Raw genomic sequence first — 12,161 nt, forward strand, 5'->3', positions numbered from 1 at the left:
CTGAAAAGGAGGACCCACCAAGAGAGGGACTGGGCAGTGAATATCTTGCTTCTCACTCTCTTTCCATCAGCACACACTGCTGAATCCTTCTGGAGGCAGGCTACAGAAAGAAAGACCTATCAGACCCAGGATGGCAGTCCCTAGTGACAAAACTACAGCGATTTAAGAGCTTATGAACATAGGATGCTTCAGACACTTTGCAAATAGAAGATCCTGCCTAGCAGCTAAGCCCTGAGACCTTTTAATGACCTTTTAATTCAAAGGCTCTTGTGGCTTTCTTCTTGTGACTCCTGGGTCTGGGTACCCTGACATTCCTCCACATGGCATGAGATTTGAAGCACATACTCCACAAGCCAGTCTGCTAGTCAAGAAACAGTGGTTTGGGCAATTTTTCAATCCTCCAGCACCATTTGGAGCATAACTGTCACGGGCTGTAGTGAAACTCCCAGGCAGGCAAGGTGGCTGAGCCAGCAGAGGTGTTGCAAGGTGCTGCTGAGTGCCACTGCTGCAGCGAACGCTGTGAGCAGCCAGTGACTCAGGTCTCTGCTGTATTTCCTAATGAAAGTCTGAAGGATTTGGTGTCTTTATTAATCACTACAGCTCAGCTTCCACTGTTAGTATCTTCCTATGGTTTTGTGTATCTTGGCATGGTTAGATAGCCAAACAATTTTTCGAGTGCTCAGGTGAGAAAAAAGCACACTGATAGCAGACACCCAGGAGGCAGCACCATGGGCTGAGTTTGTTACATCCAGGGCTGTTCTTTGTTACACTTGTGGCCAAAATCTCAGGACCACCATCACCATATGGTGCTCCCTATTTCAGAATGAGCCTGACATGGATGAAAAATAAGAGCTGGAATGGCTGAGCAAACAGGTCTGCAGCTGAGGAGAGTCTGTTTCCACTATGCTCTGTGGAGTTTCTGTGAGTCCAGCAGCTCACAGGATGCGTTAATAAGCATGCTGCAGCATTCCTGCTAATTTGGTGTACTACACTCAGCACCTCCCTGAGAGCCTGTACAGAATGAGATGCATCTACTGCAGCCAAAGGGAGCTGCATCCTCTTACTTGCCACATTGCTGCTTTGGTGGTACCTTTTGTGTCTGAGAGGTTTAGAAGCACCTGAGCACCTGGAATTCAACACTATGACCCCACCATATGTGCTATTCTGTGAGCTCAGTCTTGACAGCTCCCTCTTTGGCCTGGGAGCTTTTAGGTCAGGTATGTTGCTCTGCCCATGGCCAGTGCACCTGCCTCAAGGTGTACTGCCTACTGCTTTTATTTGCACAAGTTTTCAAAAGTGTCAGAGTGGTCAGACCTGATGGATTGCCTGCCTGAAGTAGGTGGATGATCAGCTGAAGTGTTTGTTTGAGCATATAGATTCCTACTTGTGATATTTTAATTGCTGAGTTCAGCCTGCAAACTGAATTGGTGAAGTCTCTTTGGTATTCTCTGTTCCTGAAGTGAAACCCCTTTGTACACCTTCCTATTTAAAAGAAAACACGATTTTATGTTTGAGTAAGTAGAACATAAAGCGCTATCCAGAAGGTCAATTTAATGTGAGATTGCTTTATGCTGATTGGCAAGAATACACTTCTGTTTGTTATTCTTAGGTTTTGATTATATTCTCTTACTGTGAGAAATGAGCACTGCCAAGAAGAGATGAAGACATGGCTTAGCTATGAAAGGGAAGTACAAAAGACTGACAGTCCAGGAAAAACACACCGCAAAAAATTCACATGGGACAGATTCTCCTGAGCTGTGTGACTGCTGAGGCACCCAAAGACTTGTGGTTTCCTTAAAAGGCACCCACACAGACTTCATTTCCCTGCAGTGCACGCTCATGACCCCATGGTATTTCTGGCAAGTGCCCTTCACGTGCCTGCCAGCAGCTGTGTGTGTGAAACACAACGATCAGATGTGCTGCCAGTCTGGGGAGTCTTCCTGAGGCAGAAGCCTGAAGATATTGAGGTAGTGGTCAGGAAGCATCATCCCAGAAAACCATCTTAAACAGAGCTAGATGCAGAACTGGCATTTCTCTCCTCTCCCAAAGTCTCCAGATGCAATTGCAGGTGCTGGTGGAGTAGCTGGCATCACTTGGCACGTGTTGCAGAGGGGGAATGGGAAGGGGATGTGGTGCTGCCTCTGTTGGGGTAACGGCAGCAGAGCAGGTATCTCCTCTCCTCCTGCTGCTGCCAGAGAGGCGGGTAATTACCATATCCATTTTAGAAATGAAGAAACTAATGCAGAGTGCATAGGCGGAAGGGGAGAGTTTTAGGAATATGTGGGTGTCTAAGATGCAAATGCTTTGGGAAACACCACATTGCACCTGATTTGCATTTGTAGGCAGCTAAATACTTGTACTGATCTGACCCAGAGGGCTGTGTGTGAGAGTGCAGGGAACAGGGTGAGCTCCCCACACTTCCTCACTGGGGATCACTCAATCCTTGTGGTGCCTGGTCCAGTCACTGTCCTCCTTTGGATCTGCTCCAGGGATAAGTGTTCCTGGGCTCCCCCAAATGGAAGCAATGATGGGATGGCATGGGCTGGGATGATGTTTCCCTCTGCACTCTGCACGGGCAGCCCATATTGGCAGCCCTTTTGATTTTCCCAGCTTCTCCTCGCTTTTCTCTTTCAGGTAGATATCTATTTCAGAACGCAGCAGATTTATTTTGCTTCAGGACCTATTGATTTTTTCTGCTTCGATATTGCTCCTACCCAGACTGAATACTGTTTATCACCTGCCAGGTGCTGTTGATGCTCCTGGGCAGGAGGCAGAGCCGATGCTGCTGCTTGCCCTTCCCAGTCCTTGCAGGACTTTGGACACTCCTTTTTATGATGATGATGATGTAAGTGTTGAAAACTCACCTGAGTTGAACTGCAAAATAGTGAGGGAGTTTACTTGAGTAGAAAACCAGATTATAATTATCGGTAAAAGATTCAGCAACTGTGTTTGCAATCATTTCCTCCTGAAGACCTTGGTACACCTGAGAAGAGAAACTTCCTGGTTTCTCTGCAAAGAGTGTCATGATGATTTATCATTAATGAACCAGCCTGTTCCTAACCTTCATTTTCCAGTTTTCAGTATCCCTGTGGTGTTATTTTCTCTAAAGAAACAGCTAGAGTCCACCTCAGTTTTTTTTGGGAACTTTAAGGGTCAGTTTCATCATACATCAAAAGCACTTTTTCAGCTGCAGCCAAAGGCTTTTCCTTTCTTTCTGACCTAAATTGGTGGGTTTCCTAACTTTGTCATGGCTCTGAAGTCCACCTGCAGGCATCTGCTCAATTGCTTTTTATGGAGCCTGGTCCCACCATTTTCCCAGAGGGCACCAAAACAAGAAGTAGTGCCCTTTTGAAGTGCATTCCCACTTTCTTTTTCCATATGAGCAAATAAACAAAGGTCTTCACTTCCAGTGCTGGAACTTAGATTCATCTTCATGTGTCAGGAAATGCAAGGTTGCAAAATATTGTTGTTTTTTTTCAAGAGTCTTTACCATAACAGTAATAAAAATATTTTAATTTACTTCCTTGAGCTGTTTGACCTTAGTACAATATTTGAATGAGAGTATAATTTCACCCATGGTCACTTGCATGAGTCCAAAGTGCAAGTCCTTTTTCTGCAAGTAATATTAAGATGATTTAAAACCAAACCAAGCCAAAACGCAACAGAAAGAAAACCTGAAAAAATAATTCCATTTTCCTTTTTGGGAAAAAAACCCAACATATAAAACAAGTGAGTGAGCAACGTGATGGAATAGCACAGCCTCTGTGTGGGATAGACCTCTGCTATGGGTGTGTAGGTACCTTACAGAAGAAGCCAGAGCAGTCAGCACTGCTGTGAACACTGGATGGCACACACTGCCATGTGGGGGCCTCACACCAGCACAGCGGGGAAAGGACCCCTTGCTGAAACTGGAAGTCGTCAAAGAGGCTGATCATTAACTGGGCAGCAGGATCAATGGAGGAGCTCTTGAGAAATGTGTGCTGCAACCTCTAATATTTCATCTCCTATCAGGTTTGAGTCAGTGTCTTTCATGACACAGTTAATGTTGAGAGGCAAGGTGGTTTCAGCAATAATGTGTTTTGTTCCACTGACCTAATTTTTTTGTTGAACGTCTTGTCTTGGATCTTTTGCTACTGCTAATGTGTGTTGCTCCAATGCCAAGAAGATGCCAATTAGAAAACCAGTGTGGTCTTTTCACGCCACTTTCCCCAGCTCTTTGCCTAGGATTCTCCAACCTTTAAAATCAAATTACAAGGATGCATAAATACTTACCCCCCAGGGCACTGGCTCTTTTGAAGACTACCTGTCCTGCAGGAACCAGTGTTTGTCCTACATGGGTTTAGTGTCACCATGGGAGTGTCCAGGAGAGCCAGCATTTGCCTCTTCGTTCAGTGTGGCTGGAATACAGAGGTGGCTGGGCAGGATGAGCTGTACCCTGGGAACAAATGAGTGAGCTTTGGCTCAGTGGCCCTCATGTCTCTTGGGTCCCCTATGACAGGTTAGAGGCCATGGCGGGGCTGGAGGTGGCACAGCTGGGAATGGAAGCCCTGGCCATACAGAAGAGGGGCTTCAAGTGCACATGCCTTCCTGGATGGTTTTTTTACCACTCTCATATTTAGTTGTATTTCTCTCTTGCATTTCATATCCATATTTTTTTCTTGCCTTTTTCTGTTTTTGTTTTTAGTCTTGTTTGGAGCCTCTCTGCATGGTCAGAGGGGCAGAGAGGCATCTTCCCTCTTCCTCACATAGGACATGGATTGCATCACACTTTTCCTTCACTTCCTGAGTGAACTTTCTGCTAAGCAATAGTGGGTGAAAACCCCCACTGCGAGAGCAGTTATGTATAGCTGAGTATTGAATTGTCATAAATTTACTTGCTTTCAGGGCTGTCATTCAGAAGCTCATCACAGAGCAGTGAACACATTCCTTGTGGGAGCTCAGCATCAGAAGAAGTTGCAAGCCCCTTCTCAGGAGGAAAGATGAGCACAAGCTGAAACACCCAAGCTGCAATCAGTGGCAGAACACCACTCCAGGAAGGATCGTGCCTCATCAGCGGGTGTTGGCTTTCTAAGGCACCTCAAGTACCCTGCCAGAATAATTAGTATAGTGATCTGAATCAGACATCACTATGTACATGTCTGTCTACAATGGTGACATGTTTCCTCATACATCTGCAGCCAACAGCATTTTTGAGGTGGATACACTCCCTAGCCCGCAGTAATCCCCTGCCTTGTGCTTGTTGTCACTCTGCACAGGAGTGCTTGTCCCAGATAGGTCCTTGCGTTGTCTCCATGTTGCTCTGGGATTCCAGGCTAGCCGGGAGCATCAATGAAAATTGAAGGACAAAGTTGGAGGGAAATGTGTTTAATTTAGCTGGGACAAGTCAGAAAAGAGCAGATTTTGATTCCATTGTGTTTATATTTATTTTGAAGGGAAAAATATGGGCAGTTTATTTGTTGCAACATCCTTATTTCACTCTCAGCTCCAGTAGCTAGGTAAACACTTCCCAGTAATTTCCCATAAGAAAAAGCTGGAAAATCAGGGAAAGAGTGTTGTTCTTTCACCAGAAACATTAATAACATGCAGTATGGACCCTGCCTTTTCTCTGACTACTTTATAGAAAGCTGTGGCATAGGTGTAGCAACAGTTGACCAGGTCCAGACACTGCCTCTTGCTCAGAGTGGCCAGGCTGCAGTCATATCTCAGTTAATTTTATTTTATTAATTTGTTTTTTAATTATTTTCTTTCATAAAAGGCTTGTAATATGTGATGGAAAGAGCAGGGAAATTCACCACTTTTGTACATCTTTCCTGCAGGAAGGGGCCACAAGGGTGGGTGCCCCTTGCGCCTTTGCAGTGCCAGCCAAGGACAGTCCACAGGACTCCTGAGGCCCATAGGAGGATGTACATAAGAAAGGCAGAGGCCTACCAGCCTGGCAGGAGACAGAGGGAAAGGGTAGGAGCTGTCCTTTCCTAGAAGGGAGCTGTGGAGACTCATGTCCCATGGAGCCAGCAGCTGGGGCAGGATGAGAGGTGTGGGTGAGAAGGAGGGAGATGCAGACCGGCAGTACCTGTTTGTGCTAGTTCACTGTGACTGCTCGTGCAACTCTTCAGACCTACCTTTGTGTTTCATTTTTTAATCATCCTCCAAGATCTCAAGTAAACTTGCTCGTCTCACCCTAGCTAGGGCCAGCCCTTCCATCTATGTCCTCTGTGCCAGCCATACTCTGTCTCCTTCCCCAGAAAGCTCCTTTCCCTCTGCCAGCCTGTGATGGCTGTCCACAGCAGAAGTGCACACAGCATCAGGCTGCCTTTCCCCACTTCAGCCACATCTAATGAAATGTGGGCACATAGTAGTGTGATTTAGTTCAGCCTCCAATATTGTCACACTTCCAGGATTACAGTGGCTTTCATGGTGCTCCCAGGAGGTGCATGAACACATGCAAGGTGTCCTGAAGAACTTCACAAGCTTTGGACTGTTGAATGGTCTGCTAAAAAGTGGAATATGACAATCCCACCCTTGGGTGGGATGGGATCACATTCTCTGTTGCTTGTTCCCAGCATGGATTGTGTTTGCCTGCAGTGCTGGTAGACAAGATTTATTCATGTACCTTCTGTCTTGTGTTTCATTTGCTTTGGCAACTCCCTAGCTCCTGGTCATGGTGGGACACCACTGTGTGCCCAGCCACCTGCATGACTGCCAGGACAGTGATAGCCCACCTTATCTCTTGAGGGTAGCTCAGATTACAGCCAAAGAAGAAATATTGTCTGCTCCATTTGGTCTCCAGTTCAACACTTACATGTGACATGTTACTTGCTAGGTACTCCCACATGACTCATGACCACAAAAATAATGAAAAACTAATGGGTAAGCTGGTCTACAAGGTGTTACTTGTTTGCTGTTATTGTCCAGGGCTGCTGACTGCTGCTGAAGGATTTCTACTGTGTAATTATAGCCCAGCCTTAGCAGCTCTGCCAGTCTGAACGCTGCTGCTGAGTGGTATATGTCCTTATGGCTTCTATGAACGTGACTCCAGAAGATAATTACATGCACAGGAAGAAGACAGGATAGAAACCTGATTGGGAGGATAAGGAGAACTTGCTTTGTGCCACCATAGGATTACATGCAAGAGTGTAGTATTGTCTGAAAGGAGAACAGTCAAGATATCATCGGCTACTCCTGTTACTACACCCCAGAATTCATCAAGGGATGAAGACAAAGAGACAGTTAATTATTCATGACATATGCATAAAAGGGGAAGAAACACACAGAGGGCTATTTCATAATTTTTCAGCCTACCAAGGCTTATTAGTTCATATTAAGCAGCTCTTCTTCTTTCAAATCTAATTTTGAAATTGGCCAACACAGTCTTCCCCTCTGGCATTGGTCAGGCCAGTGGTAAACTCAGATTTCTGTTCTTCTTGCTTAATTGGTACCTGTGAACCTAGGGTTTATTTTGCCTGCTTGCTCCAGCTTGTCTCAGGCCTTAATTGTGAGGTCTCTGGGGAAGGGCTTGTGCTGTATAACGGGCCAGTGTTCTTCAAATGGCTCAGCTTTTCCCCTTGGAAGAAGCTGATTCATCGACATGGAAATGTTTTGCACAATGGTCTTCACTTTGCTTAAATTTCCAGTTAAAAGAATGACTCATTTTGATATGGCCAAAAGTGTATTCTCTTGTCTCATGTTGCAGTGTGGTGCACCAGACCTGCCTGGTGAGCTGAGGGCTGTGCTTCCCCAGAGAAAGTGCGGGACTGTGCCTGAGCATGGGGTGGTGGCACAATCCTGTGTTGTATCTGATGCTGCATGAAATCCCTCCACCTTCAGCAAGGCTGGGAGCTGATGGGAACAGTGCTGAGCTTCAGGCCAGTCTCCTGCTCTTCTCAGAGATCCACCTCAATCATGGCCTTCTCCTGAGAGATGTCATGTGGCCCTCAGATGCCCTTTCCATCATGTGAGCATGCATGTGCCTGCATGTTTTCCTCTGCTCAGGAACAGCTCTCACTTTGCCTTAGAGCATTTTGCAGTAAGACTGAAGTAACTCCATCCTAGTGAAGGAGTGCCTGACTGTAAATTCCTTTCTCCATCAATTACTTGTTCTGCTCCTGACTGTACCCCCTTTTTTATACCCATTTCCCAAGGGCACTTTCATTGCTGCATAACAACAAGTTTTAATGAGCACATTGTTGTTGGGATTCACAGAACAGGCTTTGTGCTGCTTCTGAAGAAAGTACACTTGGTAGAGATTATTTTTCTGCAACAGTTTAATGGAGAGGAAACTGAATGTGTCCCCATAGTGGTTTTCTTTCAGGATGAAACTGTTAGAAGGGTGGGAGCCAAAGCCAGTCTGGCCCCTGCACCTTTGAGTGCTTCAGAAGGAGCTGGTGGCTGAGCTGGTCTTCACCAGGAGAGACAGTGGCTTGCAAATGATGCTCCCCTGTCCTGGGTCCAAAGAGGTCAGCTTTGCTCTTCTCCCTGAGCACCCAGGAAGGCTGTTGGTATGCCACCATTGGTTTTCTCCTTGTGCAGTGCGCTTTGTTTTTTAAGCAGTTCCATCCACAGCCTCATGGATGGACAAGGTAAGCAGTGTGCTAGAACTGAACATGGTGACAGACTGAGAGCATGAGGGGGCCAACCACATTATAAACTTAGCTGTAGTCATCAAAGTCTGCTGGTTTTCAGAAAGGAACCAGCTCATTCCCATCTGTATGTAGCTACTGAGAAATCAGCTAGGGGAGAAAAAGTGAATTTTGAGTATGATGGACACCACAACATGGAACTGGGCCAGGGATTCTCTCCTCCCAGGTCAGTCTGAGCAGAAATTACTGGGAACTGGACATTGCTGCAGCTGTGATGGTTTTTCATTCTTTTTTCTAGTGTGCATGTTGGACACATCAATTAGGAGTCCAAGCAAAAACAATCAAAGGTGAAGGAGTAAGAGACACAACATCCTCCTCATCCTTGGTGGCATCCTGTTTATCTGACACCTGGAAAAATGGCTAAAGCCTCCTGCATACCTGATGAGTGGTTAATTGACAAAATTGGAACATAAGTCTTTATGTTTAAGGGACCCAAAAGTCAGAAACACGTCACCTCCTATTTCAGGAAGTCATGGGTTGAGCAGCTGAACTTATATGAACTTTCCCTCAGCAGGGGATTTTGTCAGGAAAGTGTACTATTTAAAATTTGGTGAGTTACCAGTAGTTTGCTTCAAAAGGATCTATCCTGCCCTTAATTAATATCCTTAGATCTAAGACTTTTATTTTGTTTAGGTGAACAAATGTTGTGAAATGCCTTTGTGAATCAAATCTAATCAAGTCGGTATTCCCCAGCTGGAGCCTGGAAACCTGCCCAGAGTGCCAGGCAGAGGAGAACGGTGTGATAGGCAAGGCGTGATGACAGCCTGCCAGAGGAGAGCTGAAAAAGGTGGAGCAGTGAACTGTCCCTAGCAGACAGTGATATTTCCGTGCTTCTCTTCTCTAAAACGCTTGAACTCCAAGACACACTGGGTGTGTGAGTTTACTTCAGTGAGCCTGAGGCAGTTTCATTTATGCAACTGTTTGCTCAGCAGATGAGAGGCCCAGTTCTCTCTGATCTCAGTGATATTCAGAGAACAGACTCTTCTGTAGCATTCTCCAGATCCAGATGGGCATCTGCCCGATGCCAGGTGTGGATGTGTTTTGCATTTTTCCAAGCCATATTTTTGAGGGGGCTTGAAAATTAATATCTGAGGCCCCTGAAGACACTGAAGAAACTGCTAGTATTCAAGGGACAGGGTGAGCAGAAAGAAGAGACAAGATCCTGAGTTTTTATTCTGGACATGTGGGCATGGGACACCTCCAGGGCTGGGGTGATACATTTCCATGGGTCCTGGGCAACACATGCCAAGGGGTCTTGGACACAGAGATACATAGCCCTGTCAGCCTCAGCACAGCAGCATCTAGAAGGTAGACTATTGTCCAGGGTCTCAGTGCATTTCCCAAGCCTTCCCCAAGTGATCTGCCACATCATAGATCTGGCAGTGACAATTCTGGTTGCCTCCCAAAAGCCAAAGACTTGCCCTTTAACCAGGTCACATGAGAAAACCAGGGACATGATCTCTGCCGAAGTTTGTGTCTGTGGTGGAGCTCCACAGCAGCATCGTGTGCCAGCAGCGTCTGCAAGCACGGGTGTGCTCCCCAGAGACATTGGCAGTCCTGGTATGTGGCTCCCACAGGGCAGGCTGGCCACACAGAGGGAGCCGCAGCTGCAAATTGGCATCTCAGAATGTGCTGATGTCTCTTCTGTACTGATCTGCACAGGTGGAGCGACCAGCTTGACTTGACATATGCTAATCCGAGAGGCAGCGAGGAGTCCTCTTGTCCTGCCATGTCTCCTCATGGGAGTCTGTGGTGCTGGCAGTACAGCGCCGTCCAGCACCAGCACTTACCACATGCTTATTAACGGGAAAATTAGGAGGAATGTACCTGGCACGTCTGCTATGCTGGGCATCACGGGGCTGGCAGCCTTCAGGAAGTGCTGTGGTTCACAAAGTAGAATGAGAGGACAGCATCAGCTCACTCCTCCTTCGCAGTGGACTAACAAGCAGATGTGTGCCCTGGCTGAGCATTGTGCACACACGCTGTGTTGAGTGCAGGGATCTCAGGTCTTTTAGGGAAGGCAGGGAGCCAGAGCCCTACAGCACACAAGCCTGGAGGATTACCACAGCCCTTCAGTATCGAATCCAAAGATCCCGATGTGACCCAGAGCAGAATGTAGGACAGCCTTGCATCAGGCCCAAAGTACACACCTGCCTTTTAAAAACAAGCAGCAAGTTTGATTACAGCACGGCGTGGCAGCCTGAGCGGAGAGACAAACAACGTGACTGGTACTTATTATCGGGACTGTAATTATGCCCGGCGGTCCCACGCTGCCTGCACCCCAGCGTGCGAAGCGTTGTACCAGACATGATAAAAGATCATCCCTGGCCTGAAGAAATCAGAATCTCATTTAGAACATCCCGGGAGGGCGAGCCAAATGGGGATGGTGTAAGGGACTAAGGTTGGGAAAAAACGGGGTGAGTTTGATTACAGATAAGGCTGCTGCTTCCCGGAGGCTGTCGCGGATCCGGGAGGGTTTGCCGGCACCTCTGCCGCGCCGCCAGTGGGAATGGGCATGCGGGGCGTGGAGGCAAGACACGACAGCGTTATAGGCTTTGAGTTGAGGAGGAGGGAGGTGGGCTGCAGCTATATATATACATTTAAATATATGCATGTGCGTGTGTGCATATATCCAGAAGGGAGGAGAAGGCTCATCCCCCACTGGAGGATGGGGGCACGCAGGGCCCTGTGCCAGGAGCCGAGACCACGGCCCCCGGCGGGGCAGCCGCCCCCAGCGCCGTGTCCCCGCTGTGCCGGGGCCCGGGGCCGGTGCCGGGGCCCGCCGCGCGGTGTCACTGCCGGCCCGGCGGCCGCGCCGCGCCGTGTCACTGCCGGCCGGGCTGGAGCCCGGGGAGCCGCCTGGCCCCCTTCCCTCCGCCGCCCCGCACCCCCGCAAATACCGCGGGTGATCCGAGAGAGCTCCCGGGAAAGGGGCGCCCCGAAGGGCTGAGCACGGCCGGGGCCGGGAGCGGAGCCGGGAGCAGCCCTCTGTCCCGGCCGGGCGCCGGCAGCAGGAGCCAGTGAGGCCCCGGCCCAGGAGAAAGCAGCCAGAAGTGACTAACCCGAGGCCGGGGCGAAGCCGGGCTGTGTGCCAGTGGTTGCGCTTTGATTTATTAGCAGCGTTATTGATTTTCACCTCTGTCTGGGCGCCGGCTTTGGAGCAGCTCCCAGCTGGCTGCCCTCCATATGCTGCGGCCTCGCCAGCCCGCCGCACCTTTCCAGAGCGGGAGGCGCTGGAAAGCTCAGGCCTCGCTCTGCTCCTGGGGAAGACACATCTGGCGTTCCTCGGGTTGCCTGCTGGTAATTATTGACACCGGACATCGCAACTTTCTGGTTACAGATGGGACTTCTGCACTACTAGGAAGGTCTCCAGGGCACTTAGTGCTATTTTTGGCATATTCTGGATCCTCTTCTTTGAGTAGGGAGGGGCTGATTTCTGCAACCCCCAGGCTGAACACACTTTCCCCTCCATTTTACTTGGAAGCAAGTGTTCTGCAGGCTGTAGATTTGGCAAGCTCTGTTAGG

The sequence above is a fragment of the Pseudopodoces humilis genome, chromosome 3, assembly GCF_049639895.1.
Source record: "Pseudopodoces humilis isolate 2021_Gansu_Grassland_sample_001 chromosome 3, ASM4963989v1, whole genome shotgun sequence".
Classification (NCBI taxonomy): domain Eukaryota; kingdom Metazoa; phylum Chordata; class Aves; order Passeriformes; family Paridae; genus Pseudopodoces; species Pseudopodoces humilis.